The 25,720-nt window shown below is 33.1% G+C and overlaps 1 long non-coding RNA gene and 1 pseudogene across 1 annotated transcript; one reads left to right on the forward strand and one right to left on the reverse strand.

The window, feature by feature from the left end:
* Positions 1–6,962: 6,962 nt before the first annotated feature.
* Positions 6,963–10,108, reverse strand: LOC112754824 (uncharacterized). Its single transcript, XR_003178749.3, has 7 exons — positions 9,572–10,108; positions 9,262–9,402; positions 8,911–9,091; positions 8,403–8,541; positions 7,991–8,038; positions 7,684–7,765; positions 6,963–7,412 (listed from the first exon to the last, which is right to left on the reverse strand). It is a non-coding gene; the product is annotated as an uncharacterized lncRNA (long non-coding RNA).
* A 1,887-nt stretch (positions 10,109–11,995) lies between these two features.
* Positions 11,996–12,835, forward strand: LOC112757457 (nuclear intron maturase 1, mitochondrial-like; annotated as a pseudogene).
* The last annotated feature ends 12,885 nt before the right edge of the window (positions 12,836–25,720 follow it).

Below are 25,720 nucleotides of genomic sequence, written 5' to 3' on the forward strand. Positions count from 1 at the left end.
ATTAATATATTTATATTAATTCATTATTATTTTTTTCTATAATTATTAAAAAAAACCGAACACTCTACAATCCAACAATTTTTTAAACAAATATAAAAAATAAATCTTACAAATATATCTCGTAAAAAAATATTAATTTTGTTCCCTTAATAAAATTTTTAGGGCATTATAATATTTTTTACGGTTATTTTTTAGAGAAATACAAACAAACTAAGGAATAAATTATTGAAGAAATAAACTTTATTTTATAATTGTGCCAAAAAAAATTATTAGACCTCATGCTTGTGCAGTTTTGATTTTATTTTGTATAATGGCCCAATAATATTTTTGTCCAAGATTCAACAACACATAAAGTAACCTCAAATGACAATTCTATCCACATGATAACTTCCTAGTAATTATTGCACACTCTTAACCACCCTTCATACTATTGAAAAGTTGTGAAACCAAATCTACCAGGTGTCATTATTTTATTTGAGGGTCAACTCTTAGCCATTTTTAGCCATTAATATTCTAGCCACCAGAGACTTCACCTCATTATATTCCTTTAGAATGAGCAATTACTTTTCATTTTGGGGAAAAAATCAATTACTTTTATAAAATATACGTTAAGATATAAAAGAAATATATAAAATAATACATCATAAATATACATATAAATAATTTAAATGGCCAATGAGTAATAGCTCAAATGGCATAGACTTCCTATACTCAATTAAGAGGTTGTGGGTTCGAGTCTCTTATCTTTTTAAATTTTGCTAATGAGTAATAGTTCAAATGACATAGTCTCCTTATACTCTTAATTGCGGGTAAGTTGTTGAAATATAGCTATGAAACAGTTACATATAAGTTATAAAAAAAATTATGATCGAATTATATATACTTAATATTTCAATTGTAGTGTCAACATAAATTAAGAAATTAAATTAGAAGATAAAAAAACTATAAGGCGAAAACACAACTAACAAAAAATTAAAGAAAGAATTAAAAAAAATATATATAAAAATAAAAAAATTTTATTAAAAATTTAAAAAAATAGATTACAAGTGTTTGAGAAAGAATTGAATTCTTTACAAATGTTTAATGCTAAAGAGGTTCAAAGTGTTTTTATTTTTTTTTAAGTGTTTTTTAAAAGAATTAAATTCTTTATAATATTTACTTAAGACTTTATTTATAAAGTGAATTATTAATCTAGTCCCTTCCTATTTCTCAAGATGACAATGGGATTTTTTTACAATAAAAACGATTGATTTCGGTCCATGTCTTTTACTTTCGTGACATAATGCGGTCCTTGTAGGTGTTTTTCCGTCAACTCTGAACGAAAAACGCTAACGTATCAGGTTTAGAAATGGACAGTGGGCTAATTGTCTCTAAATTCAAATTAGTTAGGAATTTATTTGTCCTTATTCTTTAAATAATATATTTTTAAATTATTTTTTATTATTATATTAATATTTTTTTCTAATATTTTATTGAATATATGGTATAATAAGTACAAATTAATTAATAAATTATTCAAATTTAAAAATATCATTTATTATAAAACTAAATAAATAATTCTCAAATATAATTTTTAAATATATAAATAATAAATATTAAAATATGATTAATACATTAATAATAATAACCTTATAATATAATATTAGTATTATGATTTAGATAATTTTAATAATAAAATAAAAACTAATAAATATATTATTTGGTATATAATAAAAAAATTTGAGTAATAACAAATTTAATTTTTTTCTTTTTAAACTAAATTAATAGATTAATAAATGGGCAAAGTCTCAATTTCCTCGTCGGCAATAGAATCTTATACCTACCTCGAAGAGTGCTATCTGAAAAGTTTGCAAGAAAAAAATTATGCAAACAATACGATCCCAATTGAAACTCATTACATGCCTTATAAAATAATGTTATGGTTTAAATAGTATTTGTGTTTTAATAACCGAGCATAGAGACAAACATACAAATATTTTATCATTGTTATCAAACTCGTGAATTAACTCGTAAATTCGTACGAGTTTACGAGTTTAGATATAAAATCGAGTTGATTCGAGTATAGACTCGATCTTAAATAAACTAGGCTAGGCTCGGTAGACTCGGTCAAACTCGCGAGTCTAGGACCGAGTTAGTGAGTTTGTGTTTTTTTCATTTTTGGTTAAAAAAAGGCGTTATTTTGAAACAAAAAAATTTTTTTTTCTATTAGGGTTACGATAACACTTCCAAAGAATGAAAGAAAACTCACTCACAACTCATCACTCATCTGCGTCATTTCTCTCAAGTCTCACTTTCTCCATGTTATACCACAGTCGCCGCTCTCCGTCGAGCTACCACTGCTCGCCTACATATGCTACCTCTGCTCTGATTTATGCCATTATCTTTGTGAATTTTACCTTTGTTGTCCTCTACTCTATATTTCTTCACATCTCTACTATTCACAACTCCATCGTGCTATCACTATTCACGAGTTCGATTACTTCTCCTACAATCCTATCTCTACTCTAGTTCGCGTCGTCGTGAAGTCCATGACTCTTTGTCACCATTGTTTCGTGCTGCTGCTGCACCCTCCCCACCACTGCCTGCTGCACCTTTGTCATCAATCTACTGTTGCTAAGACTTTGCCCCTTCTTTGCTTCTGCATCATCTATTTTTTGTATGTCTTTGCCCCTTCTTTGAGCCTTTGCTTCTTGATTTAGGTTTTTTTTCTTTTTAAATTTTATTGCTTCTAATTTTAGCCTATTGCTTATCGTTTATGTTAGATGGCCAGATGATTAATCTATTCATGGCTGTTAGTAATTAATTATTTTGATTAGAGTTAATTGTATGTCGTAAACAGATTGTTGAAGTTGTATTGAATGTTGAATTGTCAAATGTTTATTATTTTAGTTATATAAAGTTAAAGATTTATAATTTTTTGTACTTTCAGTATTGCAGCTTTGGTAAATTACAGTGTTAGTATAATTTATAATTTGATTACTTTTTGGATTTCTAATTTGATTATTTGATATTGTTCAATGTTTACTTAAAGATTTAGTATTACAAATTTAGAATTTTTAATTTTGTGTGTTGTATTTGTATAAGAATATCTGTAGAGGATTTGAATGTGTATTTGTTATAATATGTGCTACTATTTTAATTTATTATATGCTTTAAATTGATATTATTAATTTTGAAGGGTTTGAATTGAGTAAATATACATTATGTATGATATATAAAAATTTCATAACAGGTAAACTCGTACGAGTCTACGAGTTAATTCACAAGTCGAGTCTAAGTTAGCTCCACGAGTTTACTTAGACTCGCGAGTTTAACAACCTTATATGTTATATACCTTAAAGTTAGAGATAGCTAAATAGAAGAATGCAGTTGGACCAAAGATTGATAAAACAATGATACAGGATGTAGCTAGAGGTGAGTTTCTTAAAGCATTGCAATATGAAGATCATAATATTATGGACTTATGGTTAGAAGGTCAACGGTTGATGTGTGTGTGAATTTACTATGCAAAGAATTTTCATTTTTAATGGCAAATGATTGAAATTTCATGTCCACATACTTGTGCCGCAATCAAATTATTACATAGTAATATCTATACCTACGTGAAAGAGTACTATCTGAAAAGTTTGCAAAAAAATATTTATACAAACAGTATATGATCCCAGTTGAAACTCATGATATGCCTAATGTTAACAACTTAACTCTAACAGATTAGGAGAATAATATTTTTCTCATGCCGCCTACAATAACTCGTCTTCCAGAAGATCATGCAAGAAGCGTCAAGAGACACAATTTTAAAATGTTCGTGTTTACAAATATAGCCAATGTGATCAGAATGGTCGTGCTGAATGTAGAAATCCTAATCCAGAAAGAATATGAGTTTCTTTAGATAATTCAGGCTTTATGAAGTAATTCTACTTTAATTTTAGTTGTATTTATGAAATCATGCACTTAAATTTTACAGTTTTACTTTGATTTTAATTATATTTGTATAATCTTGCACTTGAATTTTGCAGCTTTATTTTTATTTTAATAGTTTATGCAAAGATGCACCTTATGCACTTTCATTATGCTACATGTTTGGTTTTAATTTTACTGTGCATCAATTCTATAATTAAACTACAAAATTCTACATTTATATTCTGCAATTCTATATAAAATTTGTAATTTTGGATTAAAGTTGTGTAATTATGCCTTAGTTGTAAAATTCTACACACATTCTATAATTCTACACTTAGTAAATTAAATTATATATTTTTACACTAATTCTGTGATTCTGTGCTAATATTCTATAATTCTGCACATAGTTAATTGTGCATTTTTTGCACAAATTCTGTAATTCTGAACTAAAATTGTGTAATTCAAAACTAAAATTAATAAAACAAAATAAAATATCTTAGAAAAAGAAACACTTTCTATAAAATTTTCAATTGATATAATTTCATTACAACTCAAAGATTCAATGAATAATTGTACATTAGGTAAAGTTAGACACCTCTAATACTTCTATATCACTGTTTCTTATGCTTCTATACAAGTAGATGATATTAGTGCATCAAGTTCATTCGAATGAAGTTGATGCTGAAGTTGAGCTGGCCTTAGTTCAGATTTTTCATATTCAACATCATTCTTTTTTGCCTTGACATCACCTTGCTTAGACTCAGCTACTTGGAAAGCTCCAGAGTTCACTACAAAGTATATGACATTGATGTTGATATTGGCATACCTTGGCAATGCATACAGATCTGTATAATTTAAAAAGAAAAATAAACATAATATTATTAATAAAATATCTGCAACAATTAAAATTTAGAATTTCACTAAAATTAAAGAAAACACAACTTACCACAAAAATTTACTAGCATTTCTCATTAAAGTAGTTAACTTCAAATCATAGCCACCAACTCATTCACATTTAAGACCAAAAATTTTGTTTTAAATCTTTGAGCTAGCTAGTTGTGTAGTTAGTATGTTTTGCTCATAATGAGACTATATCTGAAAATATCGGAGAGAATGTTATCGCCAATAATACAACTTTTCTATAACCAAAATATAGTCTATTATCAAGTTTTATAAATTACTGAGCTTAAATTTTGGTTTGAATATTTATTATTCCTATTTTTATTGAGAAATTTTTTAATTTATTAGCATAATAAATTAAGTTCCAAAGACAAAAATAAAATAAAAATAAAATAATCAATAGATCAAATAAGAGTGAAGAGTTATTTGATGATGAGTAAAATAGAATTCTATTAAACTCAAAATAAAATAATTAGGCTAACAATAGAAATATATATTATAATGATCAAATAAAAACGATCTTTCAAGTATAAATTAAACTTGAATTACAGTTGAAGCAGTTATGATTATCTAGTGCATAGTAATATCTATTAGACTGCATAAAGCAATATAAGGATTTTCTTATGTTCAAAAGTTTTCCATTTTTTGAATTTTGAAAACAAAATTATGGAGTTACAATCCACTATACATATCAAACAAAGTATAAAATTATGCAAACTTCATGAGTAAGATACTATTTTTCAATTTGAGTAAGAGATTATCAATATAAAGAAAATATAAAATATGAGATTGAAAATTTTAAATTTTTCTAACATAACACAAGATATAAAGACCTTTCGAAATACTAGCTGAATTATGTTTTAGCTTCTAGTCAAGTGCATTTTACGATTTGTAACCAAGATGAATGGACAGAGTACTCAACAAAGAAAACTACTTATTTTTCACAATAGAAAAATGAAATTAAAATGGAACATATATGGATCTCTGGTGATACCTATTTCTGTTCATTATAGATAAACAAGTAAACTTATGAATCTCCATTAAATTCAAACAAGTGATAAAGTCTGAATCCATCAAACCTCATAAAATAAAAATGAAGTTAGTAATTTTGACAAAAGTTATATGGTACACCTGAGAAAATAGATTCATGGAGAGCTTAAGGACGGAGAGAAACTCATCGAAAGATACCAGCATTGGCAAAGACGCGACAGAACAGAGTCATCTAAATATGACAAAAGTATCTATGTACAAGAAGATGAAGTCGAAAGAAACGAAAAAGAAGATATGCCTAAAAAGAGGAAGAGAAAGCACAACAACAATGGAAACGATGGAAAAAGAAAATACACAATACAAGGAACAAAGAGAGGAAAAAAGAATAATAAAATAATTTTATCATTTTAAATTTTATTTGTTAGTCTTTTTTTTAATGTAATTTCTATTTGGTCTTTTTTAATAATTTTAATATAATTAGTCCTTTTCATTAATTAAAATCTGTTAGTGGTTCTTGGCACTAATTTTCACTATTATTTAAGGTATAAATTGTAATATTTACTCATCTCACTACAAAAAATTATGGTAAAAACGGCGGTTTTTTTAGGTATTTACGGCGGTTTGAACCGCCATTATTACCAATAATGGCGGTTTCGTAAAGCGACGTAATTCTGGGCGCCATTCTGGTTATTACGGCGGTTTTTGAATAGGTTAAAACGGCGGTTCAAACCGCCGTTATTTCCAGGGTTAAAATGGCGGTTCTTGGATAGGTTAAAACGGCGGTTGAACCGCCATTATTACCCTGACAGAGTGGCGTTTTGGTTGGTTAAAACGGCGGTTCAAACCACCGTTATTTCCAAGGTTAAAATGGCGGTTTTCGGATAGGTTAAAATGGCGGTTTGAACCGCCATTATTACCCTGACAGAGTAGCTTTTAGTTGGTTAAAATGGCATTTTTGAACCGCCATTTTTACCCTGACAGTAGCATTTTGGTTGGTTAAAATGGAATTTTTGAACCGCCATTTTACACTAACAGTGACATTTTTTATCGTTTAAAAAAATAATTTTTACCATCATTTTTATCGCGTTAAATAAATAATTGTGATTAAAATTTTACAATAACAAAAAATCATAATCCATAAATGAAATATTAGATAACTCATAAACAAAATATTATTATAATATATAATTTTTTATTATTGAAAATCAAAAGTAATTACTCCTATACAAAACCTTGTCTTACTAAACTTACCAAAATACAAGCATTGCAATAAACACTAATCAGTCAAATCTACCATCCAGTTTCCTAAACTATGTTAATATCTAATAATGTATTTAAACTATCTAATGAGTGTTGTTTTTACTACTTACAATATGAATATACAAGACAAGTAGCTTAGCTAAGTGATGATGAATAAGATTTGGAGGCCAAAAGTTTTCTCCTTTTGTAATTAACTTAGAACAACCCTGCCTTAGTTTCTTGGTCTCTTGTGTGAGTTTCATCCCGGAAACTTGCTCCAACATCTTTGTTTCTTGCTCCAACACTCCAACTTCATTATCCAAACTCATCTCTTACAAAGGTTTGTAGGAACCTCTCCTCTCAGAGAATTTCTATCAAACCGGCTGTTATAAATTGAAATTATAACAATGAAAAGATGTCATTAGAAACAATATATAACTAGTCAAATAATATAAAGAGAAAAAATATAATTAGATTGGTAGAAAGAGTCGAGAAAATTTATTAAACAGCTAACGAGCAAAAGTGGTTGTAAAACTAGAGGGGGCAATTTCAGCATGCTAGCACAATGTGCCAACCCAGACATCTCAATAACATAAAACTATAAACATCACATAATTGACCTAAGATATAAAGCATCATCTTCAGCGTTCTTACCTCTTAATATCACTGCTGCTTCTCCAACTTTGTTCCTCAATTGATTGGAAGTCTCAATAAGTGCTGTCTTTTTGCTAGTTACCTATATTACCCAAAAAGTATTAAGTCACACTTTCTACACTTCCGGCTGCATTAATAAACTTAAAGATTCAAAATCTATTTATAATTCTTTATTTCCTTCATGATATATTTGTGTGTATAAATATATGGTCAAACCAAACAATATTGATCAGAATTTGCCGACCAATCCAACTCAAAAGAAGAAGAGCATCGGCAACTAAACTTTGAAAGGAATTCAAGTTTCTACCTCCTTAAAATCCACTTCCATATACAAATACGGTGCTTTCCCCTCCTCCTGAAAAGAAGATAGCTTTACAATGGAGTTTAAGACTATAAATTGGCAACCCATGATTCATAGGTGAGGTGAGTTGAATTAAGCAAAATGATACAAGTGCAAAATTTCACATTTTCTGTGCACATTTTAAGTCACCTCTCAATGAGGGATAAAAGCTAAAAAGCTAAGGCTCCAATTAAGCAATCCATCAATTTTTTATTGAATTTAACATGAAGGTTCTTAAAGATTACTATTAAGAATGAAGTAACAAAATTCATGTCCAGTACCATCATAGGTTCTTTTCATTTTCTTTTTTTTTTTTTTGGCATTGGCATAAGTGTTTCATGACAGATCAATTGATAAGAGGTAAATAAACTCCAAAAACCTGGGGTGAAAGGAAATGAGAGGGCTTTATAAACTTTCTGAAAGTAGACATCGATAAAATTAAGGCCAATGGCTTTGTTCCTCGTGCGCACCTCGCCTTCTTTTGGCTCTCCGATTTCTGCATCTTCCCACTTCAGAACCTGTCATCAAATTGGCAACCACAAAAATTGGTCACAGGATAATGAAGCAAACCACAGGATTTATAAATAAAGAAAATATATTATTCTCAAATTACAATTTATAAGAATAAAGTAGTTGTGGATTTATAACTTAGATTGAATGCACAATTATTAACTACTCAAGTTAAGGTTGATTTCTAAACAAATATTTAAGCCTATCACATAAGCAAAACATCTGAAATATAAAATCTGGTTCCCTAAATACTAAAAATATTTCAACAAATAGCACAAAGGAACAAAACTATTTTTCTTCTATACTGCCATTATGTGTACAAACTATGACTAAATCTAACAACAAAAACGTGTCAAATTTCACCAGATGCTTTATACCTCTTCCTTGAGTCTATTCTCAACATGGAAACCAGACAATTGCTACATGCTGAACTAACACGCTAGCCTCTGACTTGTTCTTCTTGTGGCACCAACTTGGATAGCATATTCTACCCTCCTTGGACAGCATTGAGGTTGAGAATGGCGATCGCTCAGACCACAGCAGAAACTTTGATAGTTTCTGAGGAAAAGAAAACACAACAATAATAAATAAATAGTAAATAGTGTTGTTTGATGAGAGGTCTTCCTTATAGGAATTTCCTATCTCTCTAATTATATATAAATAGCTTCAGATATAAATCTGCAGAAGTTGATATATATAGCAAAACAGAAGAAACAGAAACAACACACCTTCCCATGGTTTCTAGAGAGCAAAAGAGAGCAGCACTACTACACGAGAAGCTGCAACGTCTTCGTTCCATTACTTACTCTCATGCTATAATTCATACATGTCTTTATTTTCTGCTATAGATATCTTTAATTCCAAAATATCTGGATATAGAAAAATTGAAAGACGTAACTAATTAAAAATTTACCTATGATAGGAATTAATTAATTCCAATTTCAATACCTTATCAGCATATCCAATTTCACAGAAGCAAAAAGCAGAGAAATAATTTGTACTTTTGAACCCTAGAATGTAAAAAAGTAGCAAGCTGACCTTCAATATTCAGAACGAAAGGGAGACGCTGATGGCGGAAAAGACACAGATCTAGGACGGCAAGGAGAGGAAGTTGGAGAAGACGTCACCATAGGAGATGTCACTGGAGAAGAGTGTCGTTAGAGAACAAGAGGATCGGAGATCGTCGCACAGGCTAGGGGCATCGACAATAGGGAAACAACGTCGGCGAAAGCGGTTCCATGGCGTGAGGAAGAAGGCGCGTGTGTGGCTTGGAACCTTCGATTCTGTTGAAGATGCAGCAGCGATGGAGGGTAAAAGTGTAGTGGACAAAGCAACATAGACAAAAATGGATTCTGAAATGATTAAAATGGGATTCGACGGAGAGGAGAACGAAAGAGAGAAGGAAGAGGCCGCCATATGCATAGTGTTACAGGTTCTAAAACTAGGGATTGCAAAGTTTTGCATTTTATACATAGGTGTTAATGGGGGTTTAAAACCGCCATAATTAATAGAACCGCCACCAAATATAAATCAATTATGGCGGCATTAATAAATGCCTTAATATCCGGATATTACGGCGGTTTTGAAGAACCGCCGTAATATAAATGCCGTTTTAAACCCTTTTTTTTTGTAGTGTCTTAGCAAAACATTCTATGAAAAAATAATGACCGTTTAAATAATTAATAAGCTATGAAGTATAGGCATTTTGCTAAGTTTTTGTATTTGCGTGTCGGACACATTTTGAATACGAAATTGATATTCATCCGACACGTGTGTCTGCAGTGTTTAATCGTGTTTTAATAAAAACTAATTTTTTTTTCGAACACACTTATATAAACACACCTAAATATCATCACATGTGAACGCTTCTTTAACAAGTAATGCTGGCTTGACATTGGAGTAACGAACAAATTTCAATCGGGTGGGTTAGTAAAGACGTTTAATGCTATTTGGATTTGTATGTTAGTATTTGACTTAATTAACCTGATCCAACTTATTAACTCGATCCAGCGTGCACAATAATATGGGGAGTTAGAAGTTGAGGTAAGTCTCAAAGTGGTCCCTCAAGTTACCTTCGAGCCTCACAGTGATCCCTGAAGTTAAAAATTACTCATATTCATCCCTGAAGTTGCACTCCGGGACTCAGACTCGTCCTTCCGGCCAATTTTGTCCAGCTGGCGCAATCGGAAAGCTGAGTTGGACTCGTTGGTGACATGCTGTCAGCACAACGGCTAGCTGACGTGGCGACATAAACTATTTTGATTCAATTTGGTCCCTAAATTGAGGTTAAAAACCTAATCCCCAATTGAATCTCTTCTCCTCTCTTTTCCATCGCACCAGAGGTGACTCTCTTCTGTTGCTTTTCCTACGATGTCTTCTCCATCTTCAAAAACCACACGGTTCCTGGCAAAAGCACTAATGAACACTTATCCTAGTCTGACAAAATGGTTCCTGGCATGCCACGGAGCTTGACAATGTTAATGAAAAACAACTCAGCAGTTAACATAGCATTGTAATCACCTTTAAGCAGTAGAACGTGTGCATATTTGGAGAGTTGATCAACTACTGCTAGCACCACTGTGAAACCATGTGGATTTGGCAATCCTGTGATAAACTCCAGACTTACATCTTTGCAAACATTTTTTCAGGAATCAGTAGTGGTTGTAATAATATGGAATTCACATGGGCACCTTACTTTTAAGTATTTTATGCTAATCTTATCTAATAAAATTGTGTAGAGTATGATATAAATTCTTATATTCTTACAGTCTTACTTTGGGTGCATCAAGCGGTTTAATACTATTAATATTTTTGCAAATATCTTATGTCTGGAGATATATCTGCTAAGGCACCTCACATGCAATTATTTTTTAGGTTATTTTAAACTATAGGGTGTTTTGGTTATTTTCCCATTACTTTTGTGAGTTGTGTTATCATGAATTGTAACTAGTGTCTTACTTTCTTTCCCTTCTTTTATTGGAAACTTGAAGTAATTTATACCTCATGGCTATCAGGTTTCAGATTTCTTGGCAGGGCAAATGAAGTGCATAGGTACTTGTTTTTTGAGCTTATAATCATGGAAACTTCTGCAATGGCTTTATTATCTTATAAATTTTTATTTTCTTTGTGATGACATTTTTTTTGGTGGTTTTGACTATTGATTTACAAGATATGTGATAGTTTGTATAAGTAATTTATATCCTTCATTTTCATTTTTAGGTAGCAGATGTAAATTCAACAATAGGCGCAATAATGTCATTGCGGAAATTCATCAAACACCTTTGGTCATGCCGCCAATCCCTGCCCAGCACACTCTCCTTCTCCACTCTTTCCACCCAAACTCCAAAAAGCCACCACCACCGTTCGAAAACCCTCACTCTTTGCTGAAAGAGGACCCAACTGAAAGAAAACCCTCATACCAGCGCTCTTGTGCCCACTCCATTGGCACCTTCCCTCCCCGCAATGCCATCCACTCCCACCACCTCCAAAACCTTCTCTCTCTCCGAAATGCTATTGTTTGTGGTCATCTTGATAAAATCTGCACTTAAAGAGCATCCTTTAAAGTGTGTGTCTAGGAATGATGATGAGGAGAAGGAAGAGTTGAGGAAGGTTAAGAAGAGGAGGGCTACTAAGAAGAGGATTCTCAATGAGAATGAGCCGAAGTCGGACCCATATTGGTTGAGGACTTTCTTCGGTTTCGCGTTAGAGGAGGCTGCTAAGGTACCTGATTAGGGTTATTGTGGAATTTTAAGTCCATTGATTACTAATGTCTGCCTTAATGAATTGGATCACATGATGGAAGGGATGATTATTGAGTTTTTTAGGCCTTGTAAGTTTGATTCAATATGGCGGTATTCAATTGATGATGTTTGTCATAACCCTGCATGGCTAGAGTTTGTTCCAGCCAGTGGAAAGGAGAAGACTAGGAAGATGGATTACATAAGATATGGGGGTCACTTCTTAATTGAAATTAGAGGGCCTAGGGAGGATGCAGTGGAAGTTAGGAAGAAAATTATTGAGTTTTGTGAGAGTACTTTTGTATTAAGGTTAGATAATTTAAAGCTAGAGATTGAGCATATTTCAAGGGGGATCCAGTTCTTGGATCATATAATATGCCAGAGGGTGATATATCCAACATTGCGTTACACTGGTTCTGGAGGTAACATTGTGAGTGAAAAGGGTGTTGGAAACTTGCTTTCGGTTACTGCTAGCTTGCCACAATGCATTCGTCAATTTAGGCATCTAGAACTGGTGAAGGGTAACAAGGACCCGAAGCCACTTCCTTGTACTCCTATGTTGTAGTTTTTGAAGATGGAGAAGAAACTGTAGGAGCAGTAACAGAAGAGAGTCACCTCTGATGCGATGGAAAAGAGAAGAGAAGAGACTCAATTGGGGATTAGGATTTTTAACCTCAATTTAGGGACTAAATTGAATTAAAACAGTTTATGTCGCCACGTCAGCTAGTTGTTGTGCTGACAGCGTGTCACCAACGAGTCCAACTCAGCTTTCCGGTTGCGCCAGCTGGACGAAATTGGCCTGAAGGACGAGTCTGAGTCCCAGAGTGCAACTTCAGGGATGAATATGAGTAATTTTTAACTTCAAGGATCACTGTGAGTCTCGAGGGTAACTTCAGGGACCATTTTGAGGCTTACCTCGTTAGAAGTTAGAACAAGTTAAAGTTGTATTTTGATTTAAATATTTTAAATAAACGTAACTAGCTACTATCAACTCTACAATTTGATCCCATTTTTCAATATCGATCTCAAACGACGTTGTTTTCAGGCCAGCGTGTAGTTTAAAGCTTTTGCTCCTATATTATTAATTAAATTAAAATTAATTATTCAAATCAAATGATGTGATTTTTAAAATTAGACATTTTACTTTTTAAATTTTTAAAATATATAAAATTTTTAGTGTTTATTTTCGTAAAATAATACAGTCTCTTTTTATTAGTTATTATCGGTGATGGCTGATGTAACACTTTGATTATCCACAGAGTTATTCTAAAAAATTCTGTGATAAAAAATTTAATAAATATTTGAGAATCACTTCATTATAAAATAATAAGGCAAATTTAGACCGGATAAGTGAAAAGAATAGATATACCGTGAGAAATAAAAGCGTGTCCTGAGCTGAAAATTCTATCGATAACGACGAATTTGACTGTCAAGTTAAATTCATCTATGAAACCTTTATTACTAGTTTTTTTTATACTGAATTAGCTTAGTAGAACATTCTAAGCTTGATCTAAAACTGAGACACTCTCTGCGACTAATATCTCAATTGCCGGTTGTTCAAACCGATAGAGTTTGAAACAGTAATATTATGGTTTAATTATTAAACCGTATCCTTCCTTTTTTTTAGTAATCCGGCTGAACCAACGAGAAACTATCTTCACCCAAGACTCATAAAACTATATAATAAACCAACCCACCGAACTTAATTAAATCGAGCTTGAACCGTACCAAATCAACCGAATTACTAATCTACTATGAACCATGATTAACCAAACCAAGGGAGGTAATCAAGGTTAGCACCACCTCATTCTTTTCTCCCATGTGCTGTCCGAACCTCTTCATACATGCAAGCCAAATTTGATGATTCATGAGAATGTAATTAATGCAAGCTTACATGCAAGTTAACAAATGCCACCAAATTAGTTCTTTAATCTACTATCTATTGCACTTAAATAGCCTCATATGCTAACAAAAGAAAAAAGAGAGCTGGAGAGAGTGGCTGAAGAGAGTGAGTGAGGGAGAACTCATCAAAACACTTGAATGCTCATCACGTTCCTCCTCTAAATTCAAGAATACCACATCAGTTCCATTCATTCTTCTCACATTCATATCAACTCTGTTCAAATTCCAGCTACAAGCATCCAAAAATATGACCAAGTTGAGCAAGAAAAATACAAGGGGTGGAATAGATGAGCTGGCCAAAGTATTAGAGGAAGGAGAATCAGCAAGTACTAGCCTCTGTCAAGTCCTTTCCTTCAAGAAAAACTATCAGCTACCTCACCATCTTCACCAACCTTTTCTTCTTCAAAATTTAGCAATGAAATTTATACCAACCATCCTCTAAGAACTCCTTTCAAGCTGGCCAAATTTGGGTCAAAGAGGGAGACCATAACCGAAAAGAAACTTCAAGAAAGTTAAAGAGGGGGTTAGGAACAAATTCAATGGCTTAAGCAACACAAGAGGTAAGGGTTAAGTAGCTATATGTGTTATGATTATTGTTGATGATAGTTGTTGTTAATGATGGTTGATTGTGATGACTGATAATGAATTAAATGATGAGTATTGATGATTATGTTATTTGGAATTTTGGTTGTTTGAACCGAAATTTTGGAATTTCACCAAATGTGTGAATGATGAAATATTGTTCTTGGGATTGTGATGACTTAATAGACAAGTAAGAATGATTGATTGGAGATAGAATTATGATTTTAGAAGAGTTATAGGCTTATATATAAGATTTGGTATATAAAGTTGTAAAAATTGCTCAATGCAAAATTTATGCATAATCAATAGTGACTTGTAATAATTTTTGGGAGCAGTCCAGACCACAATTTTGGATAAAATTATTTTTTTATGAAACTTTAGTGTGTTTTGAATATTCCATAAAAATTTTAGAACTTGCTGATAAGTAGATTGGGATAAATAAATTTTTGAAAATTGATGGTTTCTGCAGAAAATTCTATTCTCTTATTGCAGAAGCACCAACTTCCAACCTAATTAACTTCTAATTCTGTTATGCAATTAAGTTGAAACTATTGAGATAATAGTATATCCAAGATCCAATTTATTATTATTGGCTCTCGTGCAAGTGGGAGATTGTTGGGAATAAGTAGTATGACCACAATCTAATCAATCATCTGTAAAATAATTTGTTATTGTTATTATATTAAAATGTTAATATAATAAAGTCCTTGATTGAATTTAGAGATTTATCATTGTGATAATGATCGTAATATTAAGAGATGAATCTTTTATAATTTAATCCAAGATTCATCTCTCAATATTATAATCACTATCACAATGATAAATTTCTAAATTTAATCAAGAACTTTATTATATTAACATTTTAATATAAAAATAATAACAAATTATTTGTGTAAGGCCCAAGTTTTCGAAAATTAATTTAATAAAATAAAATTTAATTTAGTTATTATTATTATTATTATTATTATTATTATTATTATTATTATTATTATTAAAGTTTTTTAAAAAAAAAAAGAAGAAAAGATTGGCCGAAGCCATTGAGAGAACGAAGAAAGAAATAGAATGTGGCTTACTATGCATGTGTGTGTATATTGTTTACTATGCATGTGTATATATATAACCAAAGGAAAAGAAGATTAGGAAACGTGGATTAGTGCATATATATGTATGTGTATAAACATGACACATACTTGCTTTCATTAATTGAGCATGCCACCTAATAAAATTTATACCACAAACTCCCATTAATCATAACACTCATCTTTTTCATTCATTCATACTTGTTACGGGAAAGAAAAAGAAAGAAAGCACCGAGAGAGAAAGAAAACCGTGAGAGAGAATGAGAGAAACTATGGCACCGTGAAATTCATGGTTTTGATTTCTTTTGATTCGTAATTCCAATTAAAAATTCAATTCGGTAAAAGTGTTCGTATCTTCTTTCTCTATACATTGGCGTTATTTTTGTCCGGTAGAAGTTGACAGTGATGTAACTTCTCTTCCCCTTGAGTTCGGCCAACTAGAGTTCTAGGAGGCACAGATGATTTCTGACGCTTTTCTCTTCAGCAGCTCGGTCAGAAAATTTTTCCGGAGCTTTCGTTGATTTCGATCTCATACGGAGGTAGGTGATTTATTTTTAAAGATAAACGTTTTTAATTTAGAATGCCTACAAAATTAATTGAATAATTGCAAATATATCTATATATAATATATATTAATAATAGTAATGTTATTGAGTATGGATTATTGCTGTGAATGTGACTGTTTTCTGATTATTAAGAATTTTGCTGATTTGAGAATTGTTGAGAAAAAGGCTGGCGAATTGTTGAGAAATAGGGAACCCGTAAGGGTGGTTTAGACCAAATTTTAGAGAAAATGCCGCCGAAATTTTATAAAATCTGAGGTTTTATTTGAAAAGTTATTTTAAAAGATTTGGTTTTAGAAAATTAAATTATTTAAAATATATTTAGTTAAGAAAAGATTTACTCTATTTTAAAGTTTGATTTATTAAGAAAAATATAATGTTTTAAACCCAATCTTTTAAGGAGAGATTTTGTTTTAAGTAAAGATTTGAGCTCGGTTTATTAAGAAAAGGAATCTCTGCCACAGGAGAGCAGAGAACAAGGATTTAAAGAATATATTAATTAATGAAGTGTCTGCCACAGGAGAGCAGATGTGACATTGTTTGGGCCTTAGTGCCAAATGTAAAGTGGGGACGCCCACACACTGAGAATTGTTCTCCAGATGTACGCTTATTGATTTGGAAAGTCACACTGATGCGGCCTAGCCGTACGACTTATAAGCACACTGATGCATCTGGAAAGCCATATCTGGGACTCGTGCCCGGGTAATGTCGGGAGCGGGTAGGCAACCGACACATGAGCTCATGGCCTGCGTTAGGGATAGACATGCATCATGTTGTTTGCACATTTGCATTTGATTGCGCTTGCTTGTCTTATTACTTTGTGATTGTATTGTTTGTCTTGTTGTGACTTGCTTGTACTTTGAATTGAATCTCTTGCTTGCACTACTTGTTTGTGAGTGTATTTAAGTGATTACGAGTTGACATTTGACTGGGGATTAATATGTGGCTGAGAGACAAAAAGTGTGACTAATTTTATATTTAAGTTTTGTTTTGAGTTAAGAGATTTTAAAAGGAGGTAATTAATTATCTAAAGTAGAACCAAGAGTATTTTCAAAGGGTTTGATAAAAATATATTTTTATTGAGTAAAATTAATTATTTGCATTTTATTCCATTACTTTTACGGTATTCCCATTTCCTACTGAGAACGTGTGATTTGTTCTCACCCCAAATCTTCCACCCTTTCAGAGACTCAGATTCGGAGATTCAGTAAGAAGCTGTAGACGATTAGTAGATTTACTTGTGATTCCTATTGTTTTTATAGAGTTCCCTCGTTCTTATTGCTTTAGCTTTTATTTTATCCAGAGGGATAGGTATTGTATTTGAGTTTTACATTGAATCTAATTATATAGCATCTATTATTATTAATAATTATGTGATTATTATTATTTGAAGATCTTTTGTTATGTGAATTTAATTACTAAAATCTTTTTCTGAAATTTTCTTAAAAATTGAAACACGATATCGACGTAAAGGCTCAATAGTAAATTTATAATAAAGGAAATCAGGTCCGTAACGCCTTACTTTTGGCACGATCATGACGTGCTAAAAGTTAGGGTGTTACAATTTGACACATGATTGATTGGATTATGGTCATACTACTTATTCCCAACAATCTCCCACTTGCACGAGAGCCAATCATGATAGATTGGATCTTCGGCATACTATTATCTCAATAATCTTCTACTTGTACTAGAGCCAATCAATCATGTGTATAATTTTTCAATGCACATTTGTGTTTATCAAAACTCTTTTGACCTTAAGCACCTTAGCTCTTGAGCATATCTACTTGACCTTTTGCAAAATACGCCTAGTGCATAATAAATATCACGTTTTCTCAAAACATAAAATCTTCCACTACAATAGTGCATAATATTATTTGAAGAACAATCATTATTGAACATGATTATAAAAAATCTAAGTAACCATTAGATCTATCTTTATAAAATTGTATCATTATACAAACAGGCTACTTTTCAAAAAAATTAGTTTGACGATCAAACTTTTCATACTTTCAAGAGAAAGTATATCCTCTATTGAGTGGTAAACAATTCTAATAAAAGTAATTGTACTCCCACTTTTTTTTTTTGTAAATACAAAGTTTCTCTTGACATTGCACAAATCAAAACTCTAGATTGTCTTGAACTTTATGGAGTTCTATTTGTTTATCTTATCTTCCTTTAGGAAGGAATTGTAACACCTTAATATACATATCCTTATGCTCGAGTCATAAGTCAATGATATTAAGGTGGTACCACTCTCAAAGTGGATTATAATACGTAATTATATATATGTTGAAGGAAAATATTAAATGAAAAGTCTGAAAAGGAGTAAAAATAAAATTGCGAAAACGAGAACTCTCATGTATCGATAACATATAAATAAGGAGCGATCAGAAAGCAAAGGTAAGGATAAAATAGTAAAGCAGAATGAGATAAAGACATGATATAATTGTATAATATATGCAAATAGCCGCTAGTCGCGACCTGCAAAGTTTAGGCCAACTAGGGTTACATAATGAAAACCAGTTTGACAACAGAAATTCCTATCTCTCCCAAAATACATCACAGCCTCTATAGGCTAGTTTTAAAAGATTAAATACATAGCATAAGTTTTCAAAACAAAAGCAGAGAGAATCTAAGAAAATGTAAATTAGAGAATTTCAAAGGTCTTCGCCGTCTTTTAGAAAAACCGCAGCTCACTGTTGTGCACCTGGACCTGCATCTGAAAAATAAGAGATATATACGGAATGAGAACTCCTGACCCATGGGTTCCCAGTACGATAAAAGTGCCAAATAAATACAATGCACTATAATATAAATTCACTAAGCATCTTAAACTTCTTATCTCATCATATTCATCCTAAATTCTCACTAATCCATAACGTAGCAACTATCATAGGGGATTTGAATTCTAACCCAATACCCTTCATACTTTCACTACCTTCCCAACCAAATAATCCGAGAACCAAACTTTATACAAACACACACAAACACAAACAATACATACAAGTAATGCACAAGTAAGACAATTAGCAAATAATCATGAAATATGTACAATTAGGCAAACCAAAGCAATTAAGCAAACCCAAACAATTCAAATATATGCAGATGATGTATGCCTGTCCTACTGGCTGTGAGCTCACGTGTCGGTTAAATCGCCAGAACCCGACATACCCGGTAACTAACCCGGATATTGTTTCTCTGACATGCCTCCACACTCTTGGGATATAGTGCCCGTCACACTCTCGGGATATAGTGCCCGTCACACTCATGGGATATAGTGTCCGTCACATTTTATGGGACAAAGTACTTCCACACTCTTGGGATATAGCGCCCACCTTGCCACGCTCTCGGGATATAGTGCCCATCACACTCATGGGATATAGTGTCCGACACACTTTACAACAGAGAGAAAACATACACATTCTCATCATCAATCATTCCTCAATCATGTCTCATAATCACATTCACTATTCATTATTACCACCCGTATACCCTCTCTCGTACACGCACATTTCATCAATTCATAAGTCAATTCAAATCTCAAGTTCATCACGTATCATCATCATCATCATTCACTTCTCATTCAACATTGTCAACATCTGATTACTTAGTTACTCGCTTTACCGACACTTTTCAATTTAAATCCCCCACTCCAAAACCTCTCTTCACCTCTAAGTCACCATCCCTTCTTAATTTAACCTCCTTCATTACCATTACAACTCAATTCTAGGGTCTTAGAAAGTGGAAATAGAAGTTTAGAAGTTCAAAATTTGGTTTTAAAACATAAAATCCACTTTGCTGAAAACAGGGGTCATGCGTACGCGTAGGAGTGCAGTTTAGCCCATCTCGCGTACGTATAGCCTTGTCCACAAACGCATGAACGCTGGACAGAAACGAGCCTTCACGAATGAGGGGTATGCGTACGCATAAACTGCAGTTTGATCAGAAATGGCTAAGTCTGCAGAATTTCAGTTTTACATACAGAACTTCTGATGTGCATAACTTTCTCGTTTTAAAATGATTTTCATCCATTCTTCGAATGGCGTAAACTTCACGGACCTAATTTTTATATGAAATAAGTTTGAAACAATTTTGGGGGTCCAAAAGCCAAGTTATGGCTCACTGAAGTTTGACCGAAAATCCAATTTTCACAAAAGTTCATAAACCTTTGTTTGACCAAAAACCATAACTCATTTCTAACATTCCAGGCTCACAAACAACATCAAGGCATACCAAATCATACCTCAATAAACAATTTTCTCACCTAATTACTCAATTACATATACTCCATATATTACTCTATCTCCATCACAACCAACATCATACAACACACTTTTCATCACATTATCAACATTCACAATTCATTATCAATCATCATCAAAATCATCAATCATTAACCTTCACTTACCGTTCTTAACTCTTTCCGGCCTCCTGCCTAATATTTCATCAATTAAGCATAACTTATAAACACACAATAATTATTCAACACCAATATAAATTTCATAAGTACAGTATCAATTTCCTTCATGCATCCTCTACACATATCAATCCATCCAAACATATCATTCAAACTTAATCCTAGGGGCATCTAACCTAAAAATTCACATCATATTACACGGTACTTAAATAAAACTTAAACCGTCCCTCTTGGAGCCAAAAGAATTGAGCTTCTTTTTGGAAGTCTCCACCAACCCTTAGCTCCAAGCTTCACCAAAGTCCCACAAGCAATATCAATCTCCCAATTGTGCACCAAAATTACCCAATACTCTAACATAATCAATTTTCACACTTATAATCAACTTAGGGTTCATTAAATTGATAAATCACTAGGGTTTGGGAAGTTCTTACCTTAACCCATAGAGTTGGTTGATAAAACCTATCAATAGCTCAAACTAGAGCAGTCCTAAACAACTAAAACCACAAGATTTCCTCAAAATCCAAACCAAATTCAAAATACAAGAGGAAAAATAAAACTGGGCAGAGTTCTTGGAGAAAATTACCACAATACCTAAATAGAATTGAAGAGGAGGAGAAGAGCGACGCATGGTTGCAAATGGCTCGTCGATTAGAGCTCCGTAGCCCAAGTTATGGTGGTTTGAAGTTGGTAATGAATAGTGCCACCAAACCCTTGCTCACTCTCTTCTCTAACCGAGCTCTCTCTTTCTCTTTGAAGAAAATGAGCTGAAAGGTCATTAATGGAGAATATATATATATATATATATATATATATATATAGGGCCCAATATGGGACCAGTTCACCCGGTTTAGCCCGTTAGCCCTATTTTGCGCCAAAACCTTTAATATTAGAGTTTTTAAATCGTATTTTAAATATTTATTATAAATTCTAATTTCTTAAACTTATTCACTTATAATCAATTTTCTCAGCTGCAGTACCGGACAGATCTCAGCCGGTACTGCCAGTCAAATTTCCTGTGTGCAATTTTACGCAGAAAACTATGTTTTTTGACTCAGAAAAATCCACTGAGTTCAAATATCACATTTAAATTATAAAATTCCAATTTCTAAATTTTCTAACCATGTTCACTCATATTTATTTTATTATTTAATTAACTACGGTTTGACCAGATTTTACATCCTACCCACTGTAACACCCTAATTACCCTAAGCCTTACCTCGCGTCGTAAAGCAAAGGTTAATCAAAGGTTACGACAATTCTAAAGTTTATACATAATATATAGAAAGAAGTAATATATTCTAGAAGCCCGATGAAGGATACAGCTCAAAAACAGGATTTGAAAAGCGCAAAACGTACACACGAAACTACAAACTTAACGCACAAGAAATAGATATAATATAATAAAATATAAGAGTGTGATAGTATAAAGATCTAGCCACGGCTCGCGGAATTTAAGCCGGCTAGCTATATACAGACAATACAGAATTCTGAAAGTTAAAATATCTTATACAAGATTTTCTCTCAAAGTAAGCCTCTAGGCAAAAGTAAATACAAAAGTGAGAGATATAAGCAAAATAATAAAAAAGACTCCAAAATATATCCAGGATCCTCCGCTCTGTCACCATCAAAGCAATTCACCGAGGTGGGATGCAAACTGCATCTGAAAAACAACAACAGAATATGGTATGAGAACCGGAGGTTTTCAGTATGGTAACAGTGCCCAGTGATGTAAGATATAAGACACCGGGACGCCAGAGGCATTCCTAGAACTTCATATCCATCACAAAATTCATCTTAAAGCATACTAAAACATTAAAGCATAACTTAAAACCATAACATAGTAAGGGGGTACTCTAACATAGGGGATTTTCTAGTCTAACAGTCCTCCACTGTCCCACAGCCTTCACCAACCTATCCTCCATTCAATCCCATCGCCACCGCCTTCCGAACCTCCTCAATCCCAGTAGAAAACACAGATAATATCAATGCAAGGAAAACACAAGTATGGGCATATATGGCAAGTAATTCAAGTAGGCAATTAGGCATGTTATACAATTAGGCAAACAATACAAGTCGGCAAAGCAAGCAAACAGATAAGAGATGCACATGATGAATCCCTGTCCTATTGGCTGTGATATCACATTGTCAGTTCAACTGCCAACCCGACACATCTCCATGGAGATGTCGCCCTTCAGAATCATAATGGGAACCCCCAAGATATGGTGCTCGGAACACCGTCCAGGATTTTGTGCCTGCACACTCTAGTGATCCGAAGGGATGCGAGCGGGATACTCTTGCCACGGACTTCACATCTCAACGTAAGCGGGACGAACCACCGCCCTTATGCCGTCGCTGCTACCTCGACAGGCGGGATCCAACCACCGTCCCTGCCAGGGGCATAGCATCTCAACAATCTCAATTTAAAAAAATTACAGCAATGGATTTTCAAAAATTCATTATTTCAGTATATCAATGATTCATCATTGCAACTCCAAGTCCTCGACTCATCTCAACCACTGTCAATTCATAATTTTTATTCTGAACTCATTAGTTCATCAGTTTCTCAATTCATTGTCAGAAATCACCAAATTCACTACTCTTCCTTCTCTCTCAACCAGACTCATCCTCAGTACACCAGAAACCTAAGCCTCCGTTCTCTAACTTTTCAAGGTAATACCCAAATAATTCCACCCAAGACCTTCTCTATGTTTTAACATCCAAAAACAAGCCAAAAAGTCTTAAATAGGTGTTACAGAAGTTTACAAGCTTGTTGGGAAGGTGAAAACAGTTAAAAACAAGATTTTAGTTGAAAAACAGGGCATGTGCAGACGCACAAGGGTGTGCATGTGCACGCCCAGGAGATTTTCAAGATGTGTGCGTACGCATAGAGGTGTGCGTACACAGAAGTATAAAATTTTCCAATTCTGTTTGCTCGCACAAGGCGTGCAAACGCAATCAACAGAATGCACCTTCCAACGTGTGCGTGCACACAAAGGTGTGCGTGCGCACAGATTGCAAAACTTCATTGGTCATGTGTACGCACAGGTCGTGCTAGTGCTCTCAACAGCAAGCCTTCCCCTGTGCGTGTGTGCGCACAGGTTCAAAACCTCACAGGGGTGTGCGTGCGCACACAAACTAAAAATCACAAATTCTGCAGCATGCACAGAATTCAGATTTTGACACCAAACTTTGAATGATCATAACTTCCTTTACAAAAATCCATTTCCTACAAAATTTATATCCGTTTAAAGGTTTTTCAATGAAATTTAATTTAAAGCAATTTTCAACAATTTTTGAAAACTGAGGCTCAAGTTATGATTCGTCAAAGTTCACCAAAAGTCTATTTTAACCAAAATTTCACAAGGTTCTCAATTTTCAAAATTCTCAACCAAAATCAAACCAAAACCATACCAAACTCCAATTTACCTCCTAACTCACCTTTTGTGTCACAATTCACCATTCATACCAAATTTTCATTCACATTTCATTATTCTCAACCTGAAATATCAAATATATAACACTAATCATTTCTCCACTAACACATTCATCAATCATCATTCTATCACTATCAATCTTCAACATCAACCTTATTCATACTCCATATCAATAATCAACAATATTACTCATCAAAATTCATCATACATCATACATCAACAACATTATTTAACAACATCAATAACATCAATTCATCATACATCATCAATCAACTAAATTCAACAACCATATCAATCCAAGCCTATCCTATGGGTCACTAGCCTAAGTGTCCAGAAATATTATATATTACATAAAGGAAACCGAAACCATACCTTGGTCGATTCCCAATATGACTAAGACCCAAAATTGAACTCCAACAAGCTTCAATTCACCAACAAGCCACCAACTCAAATCCAAAGGCTCCCAAACTCACAATAATCAAGCTATATACACACAATTTATAACTAAACAACCTATGGTTCATCATAATTATGATTTCACAAGGGTTAAGAATAACTCACCTTACCCAACAGTTTTGGAAGCAAAACTCAATGGATTCCTCAAGCTAGATTGATCCTAAACACATCAAAACACCAAAATCTCAAAAACTCCAAACACTAGATTTTTGAATTTTTGAAGGAAAGGCTGAGAGGGATTTTGTAATTTACTTACCAGTTTCTTAGGTGAGTTTTGTAGAGCTCTTTGTAGTGATTGCGTGGCTACAAACGGTGCAGCGATCGGAGCTCTGTAGCTCAAGTTATGAGCTTGGAAAGATGATGATAAATAGTGAAATGGAAACCCTCTTCTCTCTTCTCTTCTCAGTTATGTGGTGTTGTGTTTATGGCTGATTGGTTCATTAATGGTGGGTTATATATGTTGGTCTTGGGCCCAACTTGAGCCCGGTCCAACCCGTTAGCGTTTTTAGCCCGTTTGGCCTAATTTTGGGCCAAACATTTAAAATTAATGCCCGATTTTTTACTCTAAATATTTTCCTGAGGTTTTCTACTGTTTTTAATTATTCTCGCTCAGTACCGGATTGACTTAAACCGGTTCGACTGGTTCGGCTGCCGGTTCGCAGAAAATATATTTTTTGACTCAGAAAAATCTAATGAGTCCAAAAATCATATTTATATTTTCTAATTCTCATCCTAAATTTTCGGAACCTAATTTGGGCAATATTAATTATTTAATTAAACATTTAATTAGTCGTGGTTCTTACACCCACCTTATTTAAAATTTTGCCCTCAAAATTTGCTCTTCTGTCTTCATATGGGTTCCCTCAAGTTCAACCTTCCTCATATCATTCATTCTACCTTTCTCCAATATTATTTTCAATACCAAATCACGTCCTTTACCCTCATGCACAAGGTCATAATCTTGATCAAATTCCAGTCTAAGCCATATTCATCTATTTCACTTTTAACTTCTTC

The sequence above is a fragment of the Arachis hypogaea genome, chromosome 16, assembly GCF_003086295.3.
Source record: "Arachis hypogaea cultivar Tifrunner chromosome 16, arahy.Tifrunner.gnm2.J5K5, whole genome shotgun sequence".
Lineage (NCBI taxonomy): Eukaryota > Viridiplantae > Streptophyta > Magnoliopsida > Fabales > Fabaceae > Arachis > Arachis hypogaea.